At 42.3% G+C, this 23572-nt stretch overlaps 1 protein-coding gene and 1 long non-coding RNA gene across 28 annotated transcripts in view; one reads left to right on the forward strand and one right to left on the reverse strand.

Annotated features, from left to right (window-relative positions):
- RIMS1 (regulating synaptic membrane exocytosis 1) overlaps positions 1 to 23572 on the forward strand; it is a 418194-nt gene that overhangs the window by 40888 nt on the left and 353734 nt on the right. The gene's annotated exons all lie outside the window — the stretch shown is intronic.
- LOC102147891 (uncharacterized) lies at positions 326 to 12273 on the reverse strand. Of its 2 annotated transcripts, XR_011429831.1 has the most exons (4): positions 12077 to 12273; positions 6936 to 7018; positions 883 to 1035; positions 327 to 624 (listed from the first exon to the last, which is right to left on the reverse strand). It is a non-coding gene; the product is annotated as an uncharacterized lncRNA (long non-coding RNA). The 2 variants fall into 2 exon arrangements; XR_011429832.1 differs by lacking the exon at positions 6936 to 7018 and having other exon boundaries at positions 326 to 624.

Here is a 23572-nt window from a genome sequence, read left to right on the forward strand (position 1 = left end):
ACCGTTGTTAGCTCAGGTGCCCATCTTTGAAAAGAAAAAAAGGAATGCATAGAATAACCTTATTATTTTTAATGTTATCCCGCCATGTGCATGTAACAATGTTTATTTAACCAATTCCTTATTGATAGTTTTTCCTTTTCGTTATTTGATGTAATGTTCAAAGAACATTTTTTCAACACATATCCCCTAAGGTAACTACATTTGAATTGATTTCTTCAACTTTTATCTGATTATCTTAGGGAGGGTATATTAAAATCAATATGATTTACTGAATTATGGAAAATTAGAAGAAAGAAATGTATAAAGTAAAACTTCACCGATGAATAACGTTTATATCTAGAATATTCTTTATTAACCAATCGTGTGTACAATAAACCAGCTGATGTAATTTTTTCCTTCATCGGGTGTTTGGATTTCTAGAAAGCAGTATGTGCATAGAGCAGTGCTTCCCAATCTTGGCTGCACATTAGGTTTTAAATCTTGATTTCCAGGCTGCACCCATTCCACTAGAATCTCTAGAGGTGGCACCTGGGCTTTGTAAAGCCCTCCAGATAATTCCAATGTGCAGTCGATGTTGACAGCCACGGACTCAGAAAGAGTAGCTTGTTTTGAGTGGGATGTTTCCTGGAGAGAAATAGAGAGGAAACAAGAAAAATTCCAATAAATCAGTCTGTCATCAAGAATTTAATGTATGTGGAAAACGTGTCCACATAATGCTCATTTTTTGCAAGAGAGTGGAAGTCTCCGTTTTCTGGCTTAATCCGGGTAGTGGAAGTAAAGGGAGAAACTGCAGCACTGGGCTGTGCAGAGGACTTGTCCTCTGCCCGCGGAGCCTCTCCTTCAGAGCACTTGTCTGGGCTGCATTTTACGTCTTCCACTTACGTTTGTGCTTCTCCTCCTGGTCGAGGGCATCCTCCCTGAGAGTAGGCTTCGGGCTGTTTCAGTTCAGGGCCACATCCCTGCGTTCAGATATAGAGCTGACACAGTTGGCACTTGCTGGTATTGGCTGGTGAATTAGTGACTGGCTCTTTGGCACTGCAGAGGATATAAAGGTGGTCAGAGAACAGAGGTGACAGCCATGGGAGCAGACTGCTTTCCTTTTCGCTCTTAAAGCTCTCCTGTGCCAGACTGGGGACAAAGTATATTTTATTTGGAGAGATAGCAGAATGCATTTCATGTAAAAATGGATTTCCTATAAGAAAAAATGTTTTGGAGAAAGGTGATTCTGCATCATATACAAATGGGGGAAAGTGTGAGAAAACGATAAAGAAGATTATTAGGAAGAAAAAAGACATTTTGTTTAATATGGTAGTAAGCACATTCTTCAGGAAGGCAGAAAACTATTATATTCTTTTCTGAAAAGTTTGTCTTGTATTGAAGCAAGAACTAATTCAAAGGAGCCCCGGTTCCCGTGAAAGTCCATTTTCCTCAGAAGGAAGAAGATTTGGCATGCCTTGAATAAGGCATCTGGAGGAATCTGGAAGTCAGTTTGGCGCTGGAGGGGGGTTTTGAAACTAAATTATATTATAGTATATTCTCAAAGTTCAATTGAGACTGTTAAAGAAATGAAAGTTATCAGGCTTAAAGTCTAATGTTAAAATCAATGGGACAGGCATGGCACGGGAAAGAATAAGAATAATTCTGATGGGCTCCAGGACTCTGCAAAAACCTTGCCATGAAGTATCTAATTCAGTTGTTGGAGAAAGAGCAGAATATTTCAGCCTACCTTTGCAAATTTTTATTTGTATATTTAGGGAAATGGTGAATAATACTTTAATGGCCACAGATATTATGTAGATGGTGACAAATATCATCAAATTAAGATAGCCTTGCTTTCTCTACTGTGCAAATTCAGAAATAAAGTCCCAAGTGCATGGGATAAAGCTGTGAGTATATGAAGACACAGATGTGTAAAACAGAAAGCATTTTTTTTGTCTTGTTAACAATCATAATTTTCTTCAATAGATCATTTATTCTCTAAATTTATTTCTTCTTTTTTTTTTTAAAGATTTTATTTTTTTCCTTTTTCTCCCCAAAGCCCCCCAGTACATAGTTGTATATTCTTCGTTGTGGGTCCTTCTAGTTGTGGCATGTGGGACGCTGCCTCAGCGTGGTCTGATGAGCAGTGCCATGTCCGCGCCCAGGATTCGAACCAATGAAACACTGGGCCGCCTGCAGCGGAGCGCGCGAACTTAACCACTCGGCCACGGGGCCAGCCCCTTATTTCTTATATTTTGATGTCCATACTTCCAAACCAGTTTCAGATTTGTCCTCAGAAGAAATGTGATGATAAAATGAGCTTATTTTTATAATTTTACCTTGACTTTTCCTCATAGGAACTAGGCCACTTTTTTGCAGTTTTTATTCTCCAGTTTATTGTTTTTTATTAGGAATTTCCTCATGTGTGCTTGTCTCATCATTATCAATCTTATGGATAGGCCTCACTGAGAATGGCTTTTCTCACAGACAAAGGGATCCAGCATTTGTGGTTTCAAGTGGCCACGTTAAAACAGAACTTGAGAAAATAAACTAGATGGCCTATTGAAATGTGTGTAGTTCATTATTTTCGAGTATTTTCATTTTTAATAGTACAGTTTCTCACTCTGTGCCTACTGAGAAGACGACAGAGGAATAGCATTTTAATGATATTAAGTGATGGCATTGAGAAAAGTTCTAATTATTATTAGAGATATATTTCAAGACTACTTAAATATGGTATCTTCTGTATTTATTTTAGACTATTTTGCAAATGAAGATAAGAAACTTATGGTTAACACATGAGAAGATTATAAATAAAACCTGAAACCCAGTGAAACTTGGTATTGTGTTCAATATGATCATCTCCCGGATTTTAGAGGGATGAACGTTTCACAGAATGGGGATTATACAACTGGTGGAAAGACCCTTGAGATCAGTGCATGGCCCTGTCTACAGTTACTCAGGTAGCTGGGCATGAGTGGAATCCAAGCTCCCTGATTCCTCATCTCCTGCTCTTCCTGCCGTATTTTACTGACTTTAAGTGACTCAGACCCAAGTATGTGTTCCCCACAATCCCCCTTTTCGTTAGCAAACTCAGAATTCTTTTTCCATCATGAAAATAAAAACTATCCTCTTCCTGCACTCTAAAGCTTGCCTGAAGATGTACAAATGGAAATGATGTTAGCACAGCCCAACCCGGAAGATATCCGATGTAAGCGTTTTGATTATATTAAGGAAAAGGTCAGGACTGGAAAGGTCAGACGGGTTAAAATCAGAAGCTGTGCGGCACGAGACCAGCATCAGCTGAAGGCCTGGCCCCATGTGGACCTTGTCGTTATGAACCACTGAAAATAGAAGTAAATCCCTTCATGTAATTAAATCACTTACTGTTGACACTAATATTCTTGACATTGGGAATAGATTTTTGCAATTATAGTTTCATGTACATATTCGTGTATAAGGCCTGCTCAAAACACCAAACTCAAATACACTGGCCCTCAGGGACTTAATTCTCTCCAGTTCAAAAGTAGGAATCTCTGAGTAATTTCCTCAGAAGGTTGCTGTGCCTGCATTTAAAAGGGTCACGTGAGACCTCAGGAGAAACACTTGCTTAATGTCGTATATTTAAATACAGGGCATTTGTATCAGAACTCTCATTTACATATGCTTGTGAAATATAAAAGAAAGAGCAGGAAGAAAGTGCGATGGGGAGATCTTAAGAATTGACCCGGGGAGACACAACCTTGTTGGTGGTGAGCAGGCTCTGTGGGTATAAAGGGATTTGTGGATCGCGCTTCCCAGGCGAAGCAGATAATCGGTCATCTTCCAACAATACGATGGATTATCATCAGTGGTGATTAGTGTTGTCATTCCAGGACACATATGTTGACACATAAATGTTCTACAACATGCCTTGGATTTTTAAAAATAATTTATAGGTGGGAAGATCCCTAGAATAAAATTTTATGAAGTGCCATTAGGAAGCATGTTAAATTGTGGGAATAAATGTGACATGAAAGGGATAGAGGAAAGGAACATAAATGAAAGACTGCTAGGCTCCTAATACTCCCTTTTCTTTTCTTAACAAATATTGAAGGAGCACATGCATATGTGGCAGGCCCTGTTCTGCACTGGAGGATGTAACAGTGACCCAGATGGACAAGAATCCTTGCCCTGAGGCTGACAGTCCAGCGTCATGACTTCGGACTTACTCTCAAAGGCGCCTCCTCCGTGCTTTGACTACTGACCCAGAGTGCGATGGTGGGGAGTGACGTGGAGGATGGAAAAAGGATAGAACAGGGAGCAGTGAAGGGCAGAGAAACTGTGCAGAAGTGGACTGAGTTCTGGGGTCTTCTCCCTTGTGGGGCTTCTCCGCCCCCACTTCTGCAGGAGGCGTCCTCTCGTACCCTGGAAGGCTTGTGTTTTGTCGCTTCTGCTGTCATCGTCTCGCTCTTTCCCTGTATGTTTTCCTGCCTTTTCTCTCCACTGGACTCTCAGCTGTTAATCTCTGTAGCCCAGAGCCAGCCGTGCTGCTGGGCAGACAGTGGGAGCTCTATCGTATCTGTGAATGAGGATCAGCAGCAGTCACCTGACAAAGTAGTCCGTTGTGGAGAAACCTGCATCTTGATGTTTGACCATCTGTATTACTTTGGAAATGGACATGGGGTGTTTTGACTGAAAAATGACGAGTGAAAATATCTTTCCCTTTGAATTTTTGAGACCAAATGCCAGTGGGGGAGGGGCTTTTAGCTGCCCCACTTCCCCTAAATAATGCTCATCAGCTCTTCCTCAGTCACAAATAAACACAAATGGGTTTTAAAAAATTATGTGAGTTTAGCTTCGAACCTCTCCATAGGCCTGTCTTCCAGTGGGATTTCCACTCCAGTTACCATCATTGCAGAGGGGCTGCCATCGAGTTACCAGCTATTGGAAGCAGTTTCAAATCTTAGGAACACTTGAATGCATCTTTAAATTAGTTAATAATCTTATAAGAGCACAATCTGCAAGGCGAAAACCCAACCCAGACTGCTTGCTCTGCAGTCCCTCCTGGACGCTGAGGGGAACCTGTCCCTTCCAGCTGCATGTGGGGACGGTCCTGGGGCCAGTGCGGGAACGCTCCCCCCCAGGTCTCCCTCACAAGTCAGGGCTGTTTTAAATTCTCTCTCAACTCCGTGCAGAGGATCTGGGGTGTGGGAGGAAAAGGGTGAGCATCAGTGTGTGCTTAATTCAGACAGTTAAACTTGCATTCCAAGAGTTTCCTGGAAGAACTTTGCATCCGTCTGACCCAGCGTTACCTCTGGTATTTGCTTCCGCAAATCATTTAAAACACATAAGTGCTGTCTTTGGTTTCAAGTTTGTAGTCAGAGAGGTTTGAGAACTATTGGCACCAAACCTAAAAGCCGTAGATGAAAATGGAACATACTAACACTGAATATAGGTTGCAATGAATCAGTTTGTCAGCTTTCAACTATTACAATTATCTTCCTAAAAATACTCGGCTGCACCCAGTCATCTCCACGACTGTTCACCTGCTTGCCGCGTGAGAAACTTCTGTGCTGTGGTATGTTTCTTTTTGGTTGTAATGTCAGCACTTTTGTATATTTTTACTTACCAGTTATCCTTTACTGGGCATATATTTCTCTTTTGAGCTAAGTGTGGTGCCTCGCTAATCGCACTGATTGTGAGTGGGCGTTGGTAGCGTTATTGTGTCTACAGATCAGTTGCTGTGGGGACGCGGGGGGGGGGGGGGGGGGGTGGTGGTCCAAGTTAGTTGGATTATAACAGTGCTACCAGTTGAAGAGAGAAAAAAATTACCGTGGACTTGATCCTGGACTCTGAGTCCCAGGACAGCTGCCAAATGGCATCAGATTCCTGCTGTTTAGTATTAAACATCCCAGACAAGGCACCGCCCTGCTAGCACGGCATCTGATTATTGGGGCTCCAAGACTCCCGCCATCATTGTGCTTCTCTGCAATGGCCCTGAACTGCGTTAGTAGAACGACTGCCTTTCCTTCTAGAATTAATGTGTGTGCATGTGTGCGCGTGTGTGCATATGTGTTTGCCCCAACGAAAGGGATGAGATGGAACTCAGGATTCAAGTTCTGTAAAATCAAAGTGTTGTCAACATTGAGACCAAGGATAAAGTGCAAACTGAATAAAAAGACAAAGTAAAGTAAATGCAGTTAGAGTGGGGGGAAAAAAGAAAGAAAAGACGACACGGAGAAAAAGAAGCAATAAGATGCCCAGATGGGTTGGTTTCCTGGGAGATTTTCTTGCAGTTCTGGGTGAGACAAGAGAATAACCTGAAGAATTAACCCTTTCGCCTCACTTCTCAGATAAATGCTTGGTTTGGTATTATACTGAAAACTTGAATTCGACCAGAGGTGAGGGATGAATATTTTATCAAGTCAAATGGATTTTTTCTCCACCGACTCTGCATCTTATTCCGGAAATCAGAAAAGATAATTTATGTACCAATTAACAAAGTGTCAGGACATAATCTTACCTGATTTAAGGGCTATGGATTATTTTTCTAATACCGTATATTTTCACATATATTCTGTCATCATTTTGATAAGAAAAAATTAAGAAAAATGTATGACTACATAACCTCTGGAAAAAATTTGTTTTAAAAACCATAGGGTTCCCTCAGTGAAATATGCTTTGGTCTAGACATGCACGGTCGTGGGTGAGCCACAGGAGCACGACAGCGTGCTCTCAATGGGAAGAAAGAGGAGCCAGTGGGCAGCGCGTGAGGCACCCCTCTCCCAGTTCATTCCATCCTTTCTGCCTGAGATCCAGCCGGATATGCCCGTAAAAGTGTATGTAGGTGCCCACTTACACCACCAAAAGCAAAAATAATCAAGCACGAAGGTACTGAAATGCCCGCACAAGGCAGGCTCTTCGTTCTGTTCTTCCCTTTGGAAGTAGGAAGCCAGAACTAGGAGCAGAATTACCTTGAGGAGAGTTGATCTTCCACTATGGAACCAGTCCTAGGTTTTGTGGTTGGAATTGTCGACGAAAATAATCCATAACCAATCTATAAATGAAAATTTGGGAGAGTTTATTCTGAGCTGAAATCTGAGGACCATGGCCCGGGGCCTTTCTTCCCGAAGGAAGAAAGGGCACCAAGGAAGTGAGGTGTACAGAGCCGTTATATACTCCCAAACAGGCTGTTTCACATATGATTGAAATGTCCCTCCACAATAGTCACAAGATTGCCCTGTAGGCACAGCGCTTGATGGACACAGCAGTTAGTGGGTCTGCTATCTTGGAGGGCGTAGCAGGAGGCAAGTCTATTGTCCTGAGCTGGGTGGTCACAGGTGAGCAAAGCAATCAGTTCCTAGCCTAAGGAAAGATGCTTAATCCTTAAAGAAATGCCAACGTTGGGAGGGGGAGGGAAGTTGCATCTTTATCTCAAGGGCCTTTGCTCTTGCCATAGGGAATATCTAAAGCAGATATACAATGCATGCTCAATGCAGTGGTCGGGCCCTTTTGGAAAGACAAGGTCAGGCCGAATTAGGTTTACACAAAATGGCTTCCTCATATTCTCCAATATATCCTCTTGCTTGCCATTTTTATTTGTTCCGACAAATTCTATTAAGCTCGTGAAGAGCTGAATTTAGAGAATTTCCTGGTAGAGCAGAGAAGTTCTGGAAAGGTGTCTGACTCTGGGGGATAAAGTGCCTCCAGGGGCTACTCTTCTGTCCAGTGCCGTGTCCGTATCTTCAAGACTGGCGCAGGGTGGGAGGCCCTCCAGAGCCCACGTTGGCTAAAAGGAGCTATCATGTTTACAGCAAGATTGGAAGTCACCCCCTAAACCCTTTTCCAGTTCCCTGAACACTCGGCTGAACAGCGGTGTGGCCTGACCGTGCTCTGCTCCAGTCACAACCTGTGCGAGGGTTCCTCACATCCAGGCCGCGCTCTGACCCCAGCCAGGGGTCCTACACTTCAGCTCAGTTCTGACACTGTCTACCTGGAGAGGGCGTCAGACCCCACGGGCTAAGGGCTCAGTCCTGCAAGACTGCCTCCCACTTCAGATGCCAGTCGCAAGTCCAGGTTGTCACCTGGGCTCTGACCGACGAGCTGTAGAACACAGGTTCTGGTGGCCCTTCCTCGGATTCGGTTAATTCTCTAGAGCAGCACACAGAACTCAGAGAAATGTATTACTTACTAGATCACTGGTTTATTATAAAAGGATATAACTCAGGAACAGCCAGATGGAAGAGATGCGTAGGGCAATTTTGAGGGAAGGGCTCGGAGCTTCCGTGCCCTCTCTGGGTGCACCACTCTCCCCATGTCTCCACCTGTTCACCAACCCTGGAGCTCTCTGAACCCTGTCCTTTTGGGTTTTTATGGAGACCTCATTACATAGGTGTGAGTGATAAAATTATTGGCCTTTGGCAACTGATTCAGCCTCCAGCCCCTCTCCCCTCCCAGGAGGTTGGGGGGGCGGGGTACTGAAAGTTTCAACTCTAATCACATGGTTAGTTCTCCTGGCAATAGCCCCATCCAGAGGTGCTTTCCAACAGTCACCTCATTAACATAACAAGAGGCACCTTTATCGCTCTTATTGCAGGAAATTCCAAAGGTTTTAGGAGCTCTGTGCCAGAAATGGGGATGAAGGTCAAATTGGTATTTCTTGTTATAAGTCACAATATCACAGGTCCAATGGCTCACAATCAGGGAAGGTGGAAGTCTTAGCTTTCTGGCACGGTCCACTTATGCCCTGGAGTTGTTGGGTCTCGCTCTCGAGCCTACCTCTTTGGGTGTTCACTTGTCTGCTGGCCTAGTTCTTGTCTCTGTCTTAGCTTACCTGCCCAGGTTTAATGGAGGCAAGCCCTCACCGAAGCCAACTTAAGCAGACTGATTAATAATATGAACTGTAATTTGACTCCTGAGATAAACAACTCAGTTTAAAATAAGCACATAATGCCAAATGGAGCTCCTGGGCCTGGGTCTAAATACCATCTCTGCTACTAAGTGTCTGGGTGACCCCGGGCAAGTACTAAACTCTGATTGTTGGTTTCCTCATCTAAATGGTGGTAATCACCATATTCATCTCATTGTGTTGTTTGAACATTAAATGGGGCAATTTGCATGAAGTATGGTGTCTGCTCCTTAATAAGCACTCAAGTCACAGCTATTATTATTAATAGTTAGGAGTTACAGTGGTGTTTGGGGCTAGGGGTGGTATTATAACTGAGATCCTGGAATTCTCGCTTCCAATCACATCCTTACTTCTGCTTTCCCTGCTCCTTTTGAAAGCATTTCCCTAGGCACGTACCTCCAAGGATGGAGCAAACTATCGCTTTACCACCAGCTGGGAGCGTTTCAGTACCTTGTTGGGGACTCTGGCAAACACAGCCTTGGCACAGAGTCAGCAGTATGCTAACCTCTCTGCAAACATCTCCATCTTGGGATCTTACTTCATCCGTCTGGCTGCATGGAGGGCAGAGTGGAAGAGAAGGGATGCTTGGCGAGACCCAAGACTGCTGAACCACCCAACCCCATGGAGTGGGGTTAAGAGTGCTTTTTAGAGCAGAGTAAACTTGCCATGAGCTAGTATGGTCTGTGGGAGCAAAATTGCACTGGACAGAGTTAAACAGGCAAGGAAGTCATTATTCAAGACTGAGAGGTCAAGACTGTTGCCATAGGGACAGACTGACCTGCAGTCCGCTGAAGCAGAGGGTGGGGGATTTCAAACACGGGGTGAGCTAGTGGGAAAGTATTGGAGGACTGAAGGAAGGAGGTGGATCCCTGTGATGGGCCGTCTGTGTTTGCTAATTGGCTCCTCTGGGAGTCAGGCCCCTCCTTTCCCAGGAGAATGAGAGACCAATGGAGACCATCTTCTCTGACATGACAATTCAAAGGATGGCTCCAGGGTCCTTGAGAAAGACGTTCCTGGGTTGTAAACTGTCCTGAGGCTGGGAGAAGATTTACATCTCAAAGGGGCAGAGGAGCAGTTTCCAACTGCAAGTTTTCTAAAGTAAATGCTCTGAGAAAAGGGAGGTGAGGGGCCCCTAGTCAGGGAGAAACCTGTCTAAAGTTTAGTCCTCTTGAGGGAACATTAAGGCTGGGCATGGTCAGGTCTGTGACGGTGACAAATCTCATTCCTCCTTCCTTATATAATGATGTTTCAATGCACTTTCTTTTTCCTACCAGGACAGGTTTAGTCTACTACTTTACTGACTGAATAAATTTATGTAATGCCCATTCATGTTTTTTTATGAATAAGCGTGTTTGATTTTTTCTAAATACAAAAGTAATGTTTATTGTAGAGAAGTATTGCCCCTAAGCCAAGAGAGAAAAATTGAAATCGAACAACTACTCAGAAATTACCACTGCTTGATTTTGGTTGGTTACGTCTTCCCTATCTTTTCCAGTTACACACATTTTTTTAAATAAAAATTGCAGTCATAATGTAATATCCATTATCTGGTTTTTTTGCATAACTGTATATTGCAAATATTATTTTCTTATTGCTACACATGCTATGTTTTATGTACATTTAGATGCCTTGCAAATAGAAGCTTTCAGTCAATACTCCGTGACTTGAGTAATTTCTTATCAGGTTAAACTTTTAAAAACATTTTTAGGGGCCAGCCACATGTTTGAGTGATTAAGTTCGTGTGCTCTGCTTCAGCGGCCCAGGGCTTCCCGGATTCGGATTCTGGGCGTGGACATGGCACCGCTCATCAGGCCATGCTGGGGTGGCATCCCACATGCCATGACTAGAAGGATCCACAACTAGAATGCACAACTATGTACTGGGGGGCTTCAGGGAGAAAGAAAAGAAAAAAAAATAATAAGATTGACAACAGATGTTAGTGCCAATCTTTAAAAAAAAAAATTAGTAAATTATTTTACATAAATTTGTGTCTTTGAGGAGTATGACTTTTTCCCATCTGTCCTCAACTGTTTTCAGTAATGGTAGCACTTTACACATTAAATGAGATCATGAGTCTGGGGCACAGTAGATTCCCAGTAAATAGTAGTGTTAAGGAAAAAATCATTGATGCACTTGTTGACGTACGATAAGGAAGGTCTTATTCAAAGGGGGACTGTTGTGATGGGTGGGGACCACTAAATGGAGTCTTGCAGTGAGGGAGAGAGGTGGGGCTCCGCTCCGAATACAGCATGGACCAGGGAGAATTTAGGAGCAGGACGGGGTCGATGGCTGGAAAATTACTGAGACAACATAGGGGAGTTTTGGCTAAAGCAGTGTCACAGGATCCGTGCTGAAGGCGGCCAGGGGGTCAGGCGTCACCTGGGGTTGGGGAGACCAGGGCGAGGAGCATGGGGACCCAGGTAGCTATGGAGGGGGCTCAGATGTTGAAGATGGGGGCTTTGGGCTCAACTGACCTAGCAGGATTCTGGCGGAAATGGAAATCCAAAAGCGTGGGCTGAGTTGGGGAGAGGATTCAGATGTGCCCGAGCAGAGTTTGGTCAAGGAGAAAATCTCTGTCAGTAGTTGCTGTTATGAATCTGCATGGGGGAGGGATATTACAAACCAGAGTTTGCCTGGAAACATTCCAAAACCCCGTCCAGTGGTTTTACTAGAGAGCATTGGAGAAGTCTGTCTACATGTTATGGGCCACAGCTTCCAAATTTAGGGTGACATGTCAGATTGGGAGCAAAGGCTGACTAGAATTATTTCTTGCTGCGAAGGGTCTGCTTTGCAGTTTTTCAGTGCTCGTTTGAGCTGCCTCGTTCCCTCCTGTGTTTCTTGCTGCACAGAAGTCAGCCCTCTGATTGCTTGCCTCCGCACTGTCTCCTGCCTGTGCATCTCAGTGCTTTGCTCCATATTGTTATGTCTGCTTTTATCCTCTTGCCACATTCCTAATTGCTGCTCTCTGCCCAGCAGAACTTGGGTGGCACTGCCTGCTTGGTTTAGGGGGGCACTGCACCTTCTTTCACATCTTGTGCCTTACAGCCTCCGACCCGTGCTGACCCCATCCGATGCGAGGCCAGGCTTCCTGAGGCGGCACAGGGGCCCCAGGCCCAGGGAGGGCATTCACAGTAACTTCCCGTCACTGCTTTCCTCTGTGTGATTCCAGCTCTGCAAGACTGTCCTTTCTGCCACTGGACACCTTACCTCGGAGCTGTGGGTCCCAGGTGGATTTGTCAGGTCCTCTTTCCTCCCTGTCCCCAGACGCCTTCTGGGACAATGCCTTACAATGCTGACGAGTGACGTGGGCACCACCACGGTTATTTTATGCCCATCTTTGTGGCCTTCCTTGTCGTAGCCGAAATCACAGCACGTGGCGGTCTTGACTGTCTCTGAGTGAGGCCAGCAGGGGTAACTGCACGTCTGCTGAAAGCTGAGTCAGACAGACAGCTGACTGTGTTTATCGCTCTGCTCCTAATGGGAGGATTAAAAATAAACTTTTAGATACTGCCTTGACTAGATTCCACCAGCAGGTTGTAAATGACCCCTAAAATTGATCACTCGAAATTCGGTTATGTATCATTTTTAATAGATGTCACTTTCCTTAGTTTATGTACGTTGTACATATATTCTGGCAATTGAAATTTTTTTGAATGTCAAAGTATTCAAATTTGTACAGTAAAATAATTCAATTGTTACTTTTCTGCCAGGTATTTTATGTATTTTATAGTTACAGTTTTATGCTACATTTAATTGTAATATTTATCAAACAACAAACAGATAAAAGTAGCTTTTTTAGAACCCTGGAGGATTTTTAAAATATATAATCTGTTTCTATATTATCAGAAAGTACCTGGTATTTTGTAAGGAGACATCAAAAGTGACAAAGAAAATATAGCTTAGAATCAAAGATAGAAACAGAATACTAAATATAAAAATTAGAAGCTTATAAATTATAATTTTTTCAGAATCTCTGTCTGAATATTAATGGTTATCCTTGGACAGTTTATCTAAACATACTTACACTGATTTAGAGCACTATTTTCAATGATAAATGTGTGCAAATATGAAATGTAAATTTATGTAAATATTGAAACTAGCCGTAAGTATTTAAAGACTTGTGTATTAAAAAGGGAAAATATGTACTAAAAGGAAAAGATGTGTATTAAGATCAAAAGTGAGTTCAAATCTTCATTCAAAAAATAAATATAGCTAGTACTGGAAAGGGTCAAGATATAGTCTTGGTTACTTGTCCATGTTCTCATGTACTGTACTTACTGCTAAAATAGTGTTGGCATGTCTATATTTTTTAAAAAACACAAAACTTGACCCACCACCGAGTTGTAAATAATTAATTTTTACTTATAGCTTGAGTTACTTAGAGGTGAAATTTCACCTGCAAATTTTAACTTTAAGTTTTGAATTTGGTTATATTTTCTGGCTATGCTGAGCTGCTTGAAACCTGTGATATTTGTGACCAAGCAGAAGGAGATTCCTTGAGGAACCATGTTGTTGATCTGTGTTCATTTTAAGGTTGTGTAGCACAGATCACTTTGCACATTTCCCACTGGATCGTTCCAGACAGTTTTTTGCCCACAGACTCAGCACTCTTGGAGGGGTAAGAGTTTGCAATTTCTGTGAAACAGTGTTTCACAAGGATTAGGAGCCAGCCACTCTTTGAAAAGGACAAAACTCCCCTTTAGTTTGTTGAACTTTACCTGTGCTCAAAGTTGGCGCCACTGTAATAGTTGCAGGTTCTGGGTGTGCAGAGCTGCTGTACGCATCAGAGTGTGGTAGTAGTGTGGAAGCAGCGTGATGCCAGCTGGTCATTTAAGGGCGGTTCCACTTTGTTCAGCACGTACCATATAACATAGGCAATAAGCAGTTTTTCCTTCTCAAAAGCTGCAGTTAATTATCATAAATGTCAAAATTGTAGGTATCATGGTTATTTTGCTCCCAAATTGTTTGAGCGTATCGACTTTCTGATGGAGTACTTGAACACCCAAGTTGTGATCCGTTCTCTGAGCTGCCATCCTCAATGTAAAATTGCCAATCCAAATTCTTAAATGGCTTAAGCCTATTAAGTGATAGGAAGTTGCAAACTCATAGACTTAAAGTAATTTTTTTATCGAACACATGGAAGTATTTTGTTATTAGTTTTAATGCTTAATATAGGAAAGCAAATTCCTTTAAAAATATTTTTAATTAACAATTTTTCTTAATTTTCTTGGAACACGTGCCTACATAAGATACAGTGCATAAAATCAAAGATGCTCCCAACCCCGTAAACATGACTTAGATTACTTGGTAAAACCTTCTTATGATTAATATAAATTTGGAGACGCATTAGAGTTTATTCTCATAGTTACAATGTGTCTTATTACAAAAATTTGCCTAATGAGATAGTTAATATTTAAAATAGCTTATAGGTGTGTGTGATTCTGTGTTGTGTAAACCTTACGTGAATACTATGTACGTATTTTTAAAAAGAAAAGCTTCTAGGAAACAGATGTATTCTATTGAACTTTGCAGATAAGAAGAGGCACTGCCTCCTCTTATGGGCTTGGCCTCCCCTCTGGTGTGCAGTGTTGGGCCCAGTGTGGTGTCCAGTGTGGTTTCCAGTGTGTGTCCAGCATGTGTCCAGTGTGGTGTCCAGTGCATGTCCAGTGCGTGTCCAGTGTGGTGTCCAGCGTGTGTCCAGTGTATGTCCAGCTTGTGTCCTGTATGTGTCCAGCATGGTCCAGCATGTGACCAGCATGGTGTCCAGTGTGTGTCCAATGTGTCCAGCGAGTGCCCAGTGCATGTCCAGCGTGTGTCCAGCTTGGGTCCAGTGTGGTGTCCAGCGCACCCAGTGTGGTGTCCAGTGTGTGTCCTGAGTGTGTTCTGCATGTGTCCAGTGTGCTGTCCAGCATCTGTCCAGTGCGTGTCCAGTATGTTTCCAGCACGTGTTCCATGTGGTGTCCAGTGTTGTGTCCAGCATGTGTCCAATGTGGTGTCCAGTGTGTGTCCAGCACATTTCCAGTGTGATATCCAGCGTGTGTCCAGCGTGTGTCTAGTGTGCAGCATAACTTAGTTGATTTTGATTGGCACAGCAAGGGAAGTGAGATTAAGTGTTTTGTCTCAGATATCTCCTAGTTTAATGAAGAAGACTCTCTTAAAAGCAAATTATTATCAGGCAGCCATAACTGCTAGCTGGAGATGTCAGAGACGACAGGAACACAGAATACAAAACTTCTATGTGAATTATCAAGAGATTCAAGAAGTGACCCTAGAATTTGGCCTTGAAGAAAATGTAAAGGGTCCTCAGGCAGGCACAGGTTAGAGAAGCATTCCAAGTTGGGGCACAGCGTGGTCTTGGTGGGCTCGCAGACTGACCAAGCTCTCGGCTTTGGGCCCCGTGTTCATCCCCACACAGACCCTCCATCTGATTGGAGCTCATCAGCACAGGAGAGCAAGGTGCTGGACAGTGTGGCCTCTGAAGCGAGGTTGCCTGGCCTTGAACCTGGTAATGTGTCTGTGTCATCTTGGATGTGCCACATAGCTCTCTAAGACTCAGTTTCCCCTGTGTACGGTACAGACAATAAGGATATTACAAAGATATCAAACAACATGGTATTTTTGCTGCACTTATCAAAATGCCTGACACATAATAGGTGTGCAAAGTGTGGGTTTCCTAGTAATGTTACATGGGCCCTAATAATTTCATGGATGGTGATAAGAGAAGACCGAGCAGCAGGGATGGGCAGCGCCAGCCCAAGGACACGGCGAGAAAGCACACTGCCCACTGAAGTGAGCTGGGCAGCCTTCAGGCCGTCAGAGCAGGGGTGGCCTGGGCATGTGTGGAGATGCTGACTGTGCCAAATCAGACCACCTTGTATTTTCAGTCTCTCTATGTTAGAAGAACCTAAGTTGCCTCCTCAGCCCATAAATAGAATGAGGGCGTAAGCCTGTTCAGGCTGCAGAGCAGAGGCAGGGACAATTAAATCGCGGGGTCCCTGCTGACCGACCTTGTCCCTGGTGACTAGGCAAGTGCACTTCAAACTGTGCGAAGACATTTCTGTAGGATGAGAACTTGCCCATCTAAGTGCTTGTGGGTGCATTTTTATGCCGCTCAATGCAATATCTTAATGCGGTTTCAGGATCTGTATGGAGTAGGGATGGCAGAATGAGCGTGACTTGCAACTTTGGTCTCAGCATCCTATTTTGGGAGGCCAGCTTCCTCAGGAATGTCGCCTCCTCTATCCCTGGGTCTGGGCATAGAAGGTTAGCAAGGAAGAGCTTTTAAGTCATGTAAGTATGCTCTCCTTGTCTTTCTCCAAAGATCAGGAGTGAAGAAGAGTGAGGAAGAACAGCTCCATGCTCTGTTTTCCGTGTGTCATTAAATATATGTTTATAGGCAACCCCAATTGTTTCCTGCACACTCCAGCGGCCTTGGAATCAGACGGCCTCAGACAAAGTTCCAGGTCTGCCAGTGGTTCTGTGGGCAAATTAGCTACTCTAAGCTTCAGTGTTTTCATCTGAAGCATGAGGATATTATGCATACTCTTCTTGTAGAGATACAGGAAGAATGAAATGAGATAGGCAAACTCTTAATATTCATAAATGTTACACCTAACTTCAAATGGCTATCAATTGTCAAGTCATCCTGTGGGTTCATATACAATGATTAATTATAAGGTTTCCGTTGAACAGTTAAAGATGGAGAAACTGGAACTCTCCTGCACGGCTGGCGGGAAAGTGAAGTGAGCCACTTTGAGGACAGTCTGGCAGGTTCTTATAAAATTAGCGTGCGCCTGCCGTGTAGCCCAACAGCTCCACTCCTAAGTATTTACCCAGGAGAAATGCGGACATGCACCTTCGCAGAGACCTGTCGTCCATATTCACAGAGGTTTTAGTCACAACACGCAAAAACTAGACACAATAAAAGGGCTGTCCACTGGTGAGTGAATAAACGATGTAAGATGCAGCACTACGAAGCATTAAGAAGGAGGCAGCTACCATACTTGCAACAACACAAATGAGTCTCAGATATATTGTGCTAAGTGAAAAAAGTCATACAAATAAAGGCTATATCATGGATGATTCCATTTATTTATCATTCTAGAAAGGGGGAACTTATGGACATAAAAAGACATCTGTGGTTGTCATGGGGTTGAGTGGGAAAGAGGGGAGAGCAGAAGGGAGGAGACTGACTCTAACAGGACAGGAGAGAGCTTCTTTCGGGTGAGAGAAATGTTCTGTATTTTGGCTGTGGTCGTTAAAAGACTGCATTTATCAAAGCACATATAACTGTGCACTTCACGTGAGTGAATTCTGTAGTGTGTTTATTATGTCTGTATTTAGAAAACTTAAGGAAGTAGTTATAATGGAAGCCTCAAGGTGGGGGAACTCCAGATACTAGTTGACTACCCAGAAAATCATTCTGGACAGGAGAAAACAAGACCTTGGATGCGGAATAATTAGCCCTCCACGGTGGAGACTCGTGCATTTGAGCCTGTCATTAGGATTTGGTGAAGTGAGTCAAAGTGAATTAACAAATAACTTCTTGGAAAACCTTCAGTTGCAAGTTTATCAGAATAATTTAGAAGTCTTCCACAATTTGTGTATGAGTGTTTGATAACTATTATTTGTCCCAACGTTTTAAGACTTATTTAAAAAAAAATAACTTGCTATCTAAGCTTTCCTCCAAAAACATATTTTTGTTACTAAGACAGCGTCTACCTTTCAAGCTAGTTTTTAAGAGCTATAGTCTGATGCATTTTTATCCAAAGTGATGAAATAATGCAAACTTCCTCTTAAAAAAAGAAAAGAAAGAAAGAAAGCTCCAGGCAGAAGGCTGAAGCGAGGCTCTTGCGCTTGCTCCTTTCATGTTGACGTATTTTGTTGGACTCTTACACAGAAGTCTCAGATAAGGTAACATTTACAATGCGTACTCATTCTGCAAGGAGCTGTAAAGCTTGGTGTTTAAATTCTTTCTCAAGATCAGTGCGCAGACGTCAAATGTGCTGGGGATGCGTTGACCGCGGGGACGGTGATGACTGCGTGGGGACCAGGGTGCGCTCTTCCCCTTGTGCTGCCTGTCCTGTCGGTGATGGATCGTTCAGATCATGTTTCCTTCAGGAGATTGCAAACGTGGTAAATGGAGCCTTTTTTGCTTCCTTTTTTCCTTCCTAAGCCCCAGTTCAGCTTCAGCGTGGTCAGCTCCTGTTGCAGGAGGGTCTTGTCTTCTTTCTTTCTTGCTCTTGGATCTGCCTGGCGCTGAGCCTCGCGATGGTGGTGTTATTCAACCTCGTCTCACATACAACAGCTTTGGAGTCCCTCCATTTCCAACGTCAGTTTTCGAGTGGAGTGGAAGAATACCTTTTTAAAACAATCCTGTACAATTGGATGATGCTTGAGCGTCTTCACTGCATTTTATACACAGTACTTCATTCGCTTCTGCCCACAAGCCTCCCAGAGAGGGTCCGCATGTGTTATGCCCACTGTGCACGATGATAATGGGGGTCAGAAAGTTTGTACCTGACGTTTCCTAGTCAGCAAGTGGCAAGCCACGCCTAGAACTCAGTTCTTCTGACCCCTTGCCTGCTGTTCTACCGTACTGCCTTTCTAAGACAACATTCTCTTTTTTTAATGGATAACAGAGGGGGTATATAGGATGGTATATCTATCTATCTATCTATCTATCTATTTATTTTCTTTTTTTTAGACATTGGCACCTGAGCTAACATCTGTTGTCAATCTTCTTTTCTTCTTCTCCCAAATCCCCCCAGTACATAGTTGTATATTTCAGTTGTAGGTCCTTCTAGTTCTCCTAAGTGGGATGCCGTCTCAGCATGGCCTGATGAGCGATGCCCTGTCCCTGCCCAGGATCTAAACCAGGGAAACCCTGGGCCACAGAAGCGGAGTGCAGGAACTTAACCACTTGGCCACGGAGTCGGCCCCTAAGACGATGTTCTTGCTCCCTGGTGAGATGAAAATGGGCAGTTGGATTTGGGTGTATAGTTGTCATCTTTGTCGACCCACGGCTCATGGGCTGAGATCAGATGGAGGTTCAGATTGCCGGTCACAACTCTGGAGTGACCATCTCTCCAGTGCCAGTTTCCATCACGTCCAGGCCCGACCCCACTTACACTGAGTAGCAATAATGTACCATGTTATGTACTATTATGTGGAGTTGGCGGGAAACCTACATGGAATAACTTATGAAATTCCGGGAAAAGCACTGTGATCCTACCAGTTTTCCCCCATTACATCCCAGAATTCTCTAGTAACTATCTTTTGAGTGAGTGTACTACAGGCCCCTGTGCAACATAGCCATTATCTATATCGAAAAAAGTGCCAACACATTTATCCATTTATTCAGCAAATACATACTGAGCACCTACCATATGGCAGACAATTTTCTAGGAATTAGAGACATAGCAATGAATCAAATGAACCAAGTCCTGGCCTTCATGAGGATTTTGATCATTCTCATTGATATTATTATGAATTAGCTTTAGCTAAAATTAAGAAATTTGAGAGGACTTTGGGAAACCATCTGAATGAGCGTTAAGTAGGTCCTGAGGGAAGGTGGTGCCCTATCCTCAGAGAATAGGCCTAGGGAAGGTGCCTACTATGAAATATTTGGACACCTGGCACCTGAGTATCATGAAAACATGGGGTGGAGGCTGGACCTGCCACAGTGGGAAGAAAAATCCATCTTTGAAACTGTATATATAGAATCTTCCATGGGGCCTGCCAGTGATTCTGGAGGAAGGAGGAGAAATGAGCCATGAGAGCCTCAGGGCATAAGCATTTAACTTTCAAACTTCTGTGGGATGGCTGGAGTGTGCCTGCCGATGTTAGTTGAGCTTACTATCGCCTCTTTAGCTTGGCGGTGTGGAAGGACCCGATCTGGGCTTGACTAGGGGTTGGCTTCGAGCTACCGGTCTGTCTCACGCTCACTGCTGTTCAGGAGAGCAAGCCTCAACGTATGAATGCACGAGCACATCTGAAGCCCTTTCTGGTCGCGTCTTGTCAATTGCTAACAGCCCATTGGCCAAAGCAAGTCACATGGCCAAGCCCAAGCTCAAGGGCAGGAAGTACATGTTGGCTGCCATGATGCTGAAGCAAGTGGCATGGCTGAACCAGCAACAAGAAGTGGACAAGTGCTATGGGAGTGAGAAAGTGAATATTTTTGAACAGTAATTTAATCAAACACAGAGGGGAAAGAACTTTAAAGCAGAGAACTGGATGCATTGCGGTAAAATTGTCTATCCAAGCTTGTTAACGTTCTGACTGACTTCTCATTATTTTTTCCATTATTTCATACTCTCTCATTACGACTGTTCTTTTCCCTTTCAAAATTAGTTTCTTTCCTTAATATAAAAACATACTTACCTCTTAGAATGAAGGTACATTGAAATAGCTTAATTTGGTGACTTCCAGCTGACTCTCCAGGCTTTTCAGTCCATGTAGGGCTGAGTTTCCAATGAGGAGAACAGCTAGAGCAAAGGCACCTGCTCCTCTGTTGAGACCGCTGAGCTGCATTAGAGCTTATCTCTAATAAGGATGCAGGAATTACAGCTCTGAGACTCTCTTCGTGCTTCTTCTCATAGGCCGAAGCTACAGAAGTGTGCTTTTTACAGTATGCTCTTAGAGTCTTAAACTATTTATGCCTTTAGAAGCGATAGATTAAAGAGGTTTGGAATGTTGTGATGGCTAAATTTCACTTATTCATATAATTTTTAAAGTAATAGGAATTGATGGGACTTTCATGACTTTTTGGATTTTTCAAATAAAAATAATTTTTAAAACCTTTTATTATGAGATGTTGCTCTTAAAAATTGCAGCTAGAGGGCCAGCCCAGTGGCCAAGTGCTTAAGTTCATGCCCTCTGCCTTGGTGGCCTGGGTTTCCCTGATTCAGATCCTGGGCATGGACCTATGCACCACTCATCAAGCCATGCTGTGTGAGTATCCCACATAGAAGAACTAGAATAACTTACAACTAGGATATACAACTATATACCGGGATTTTGGGGAGAACAAAAAAAAAGAGGAAGATTGGCAACAGACATTATCTTATGGCCAATCTTCCTCACCAAAAAAAAAGAAAGAAAGAAAGAAAAGAAAAGAAATTGCAACTAACGCTCAGAATTTCTTAGGGAATAAATGTCATTTGCCTTATCATAAGGCACATGGCTTAGGACATATTTTCAGTTCTCTATAAAATGTAGGCCAAGTCTTTCAAAATACCAATTTGGGGATATTTTCTAGCCATAAATGCTAATACAATTCTTAAGTAATATTTTGTGTGAAATATTGGGAAAAAATTTGCCTTTTCAGTAATCTCCATGTAATCCCATTGTAGGACTATTCTGTGATTCCTTTCAGTCACTTCTTCTCTTGATGGACACCTGGGTTGTTTCTAATTTTAGGCTATTATGAACAAGGATACTATGAACATTCTTGTATGAATCATTTTGTAGACATATATTTTCCTGTCTCTTGGATAAATACCTGGGAATGGATGTCTAGGTCATAGGACAGGTTGCTTTTTTATTGCTTTATAAGAATTCTTTATATATTCTGAATACAAGATGTGTGTATGTTCATGTAAGTATTGTATAGTAAGATGTAGATTGTACATATTTTCTCTCGATCTATGGCTTGCATATTTATGATTTTAATAGTGTCTTCTGGGGGCAAAATTTTTAATTTTGATAAAGTCAAATATTTAATTTTATTTCACTGGATCAGTGAAGGATCAGTCATTTTTAAATCAGTGTCAAAACCTAAAATATTATTTCTAAAGTAACTCATCTTGAGTTACATAGCAATAAAATTATAGGTGATTTGAATAGATAAGACAATCTTGCCAATGCCACATCTTTCTGGTTGATTTACTACTCAATTTTATGCATGAGAAAAAATTGAAATTTTTTCAGTAAGATAATTATGTGGTTTTAGAGAAAATAACTCATTGTCCCTCGAAATTTTTCTGTACAATTTTCTATACAAATAAAATTTTCTATACAATTATTTGCCTGAAAAATAAATATGTAAAATGTGTGTATGAAGAGTAGCAATGTTAAGAGTTTGTAATATTTCCTCTTTACTATTAGGGTGGCAGATGCAGTCTACCTACTGCACTGATTATGTTTTTATTCCCCATACGTCAAATTAGGAGTTGCAAAAAAGTATGTTGGGATTTCTATAACTTATTAGTTATTTCTCTTAAAGTTTACATAAAAATATACATTGCTACCTGTGCAAAAAAACCAACAACAAAAAGTCTAGGCTTTGCACAAAGAATTGTTAGTTTAGGTCAAAATCTGTCTCTGGTGAGTTTACATTGGCTGCTTAGTCATGAAAGAATTTATTAAGTAACTTGTGTGTGTCATCTCTCTGTGAAATTAATTTGTAAGAGTGGAGAAAAATATCTATTCCAAAACTGTATTGTCTTACTTGGAAGATGGACTTTTGAAGAGTTGAATGACACATGTATTCAATGGAGCAAAATGTGAGGAAGTTGCCTGTGTTCAGCTAAACATAGTGATGCTTTTAGACGAAGAGGTGGCCAACTGTAGATCTTCCTGACTGATGTTAAGCACCATGTTTCTATTCTGTGTTGCCGCCTGGAATAACTTGCCCAGCGTTGAGTACATCTCTTGGGTAATGTATATTTCTCATGTTGCAGTTACTAAGAAGTGTCCCTTCACCGTTTCCAAAACTGAATACTACTCTTACGCTTCTATTTAGAAGTGAACAATGAACCCTAGCATTTTGAAGATTCTGAAAAGTTATGCAGTTAAAAAACCTGCTCAACCTGTTTAACTTAATGTTTCCCTAATTTCTTTGATCATGAAACCATTATCTTCTGTGTGATAATATTACTTAATTCCTATGGAGTGTTTCCAGGAGACATTCTTTCTGACATGCTGATTTTCTATAACATTTCAACTTAAGTGAGATGTCATCATCATCATAATTATTTACCAACATATACTAGAGGCCAGACTATGCTCTATAAGGCATTTTAGATTCTTCAAACTTAAGAAAAATTGAGTCTTTTAATGTTTTTCTTGTAAGAGATAAAGTTTTAACTTTTCTCTTTCTTTGTATGATTCTGTTTTGCTTTTATCAAAAAGAGTTCAAGATAAAACATTAGCGAAATAGAAATTGAAACTTATAATCAAGAAAAAAAATGAGATTATAAACATGCTTACCATGTTAACAGAGTTGTTATGATACACTTTAAGTTTTCCTCTGAGCTTCTTTGGAACCCTGACCGAAAGAAATAATGATAGATATTTGTAATAAACAAGAAATGACATTTTTCTCGGTGCTAAAATTTGGGAAAAAAAATCATGTGGAGTTTTATAGAAAGGACTCAAACTGATGTAATAGACAGGGACCTCACCAGTATTTCACAGCAAATGGAGAAGCTGACTTCATGCCACTGTTTCTTGTGCCGACCTGTCATAAAAGCTGAGGCCATGACATTAAAATGCAGTTGACATGAAGCCATCTCATGAGGGACTCCAATGATGTGGTCCAGGTTGGGAGACTTCGTGTGGTTTAGCTTCCTCTGAGGAAAGGACTCAGACTGTCCAGTGGAGCGAATGAATGGCTCGTTCTTCATCAGCAGTTCCCAGACACCTGCCTGGACGTATTAGAATCACCCGGCGAAGCTAATCAGGAAAGTCCCTGGGAGCCGA

Source organism: Equus caballus, chromosome 20, assembly GCF_041296265.1.
Source record: "Equus caballus isolate H_3958 breed thoroughbred chromosome 20, TB-T2T, whole genome shotgun sequence".
Taxonomy (NCBI): domain Eukaryota; kingdom Metazoa; phylum Chordata; class Mammalia; order Perissodactyla; family Equidae; genus Equus; species Equus caballus.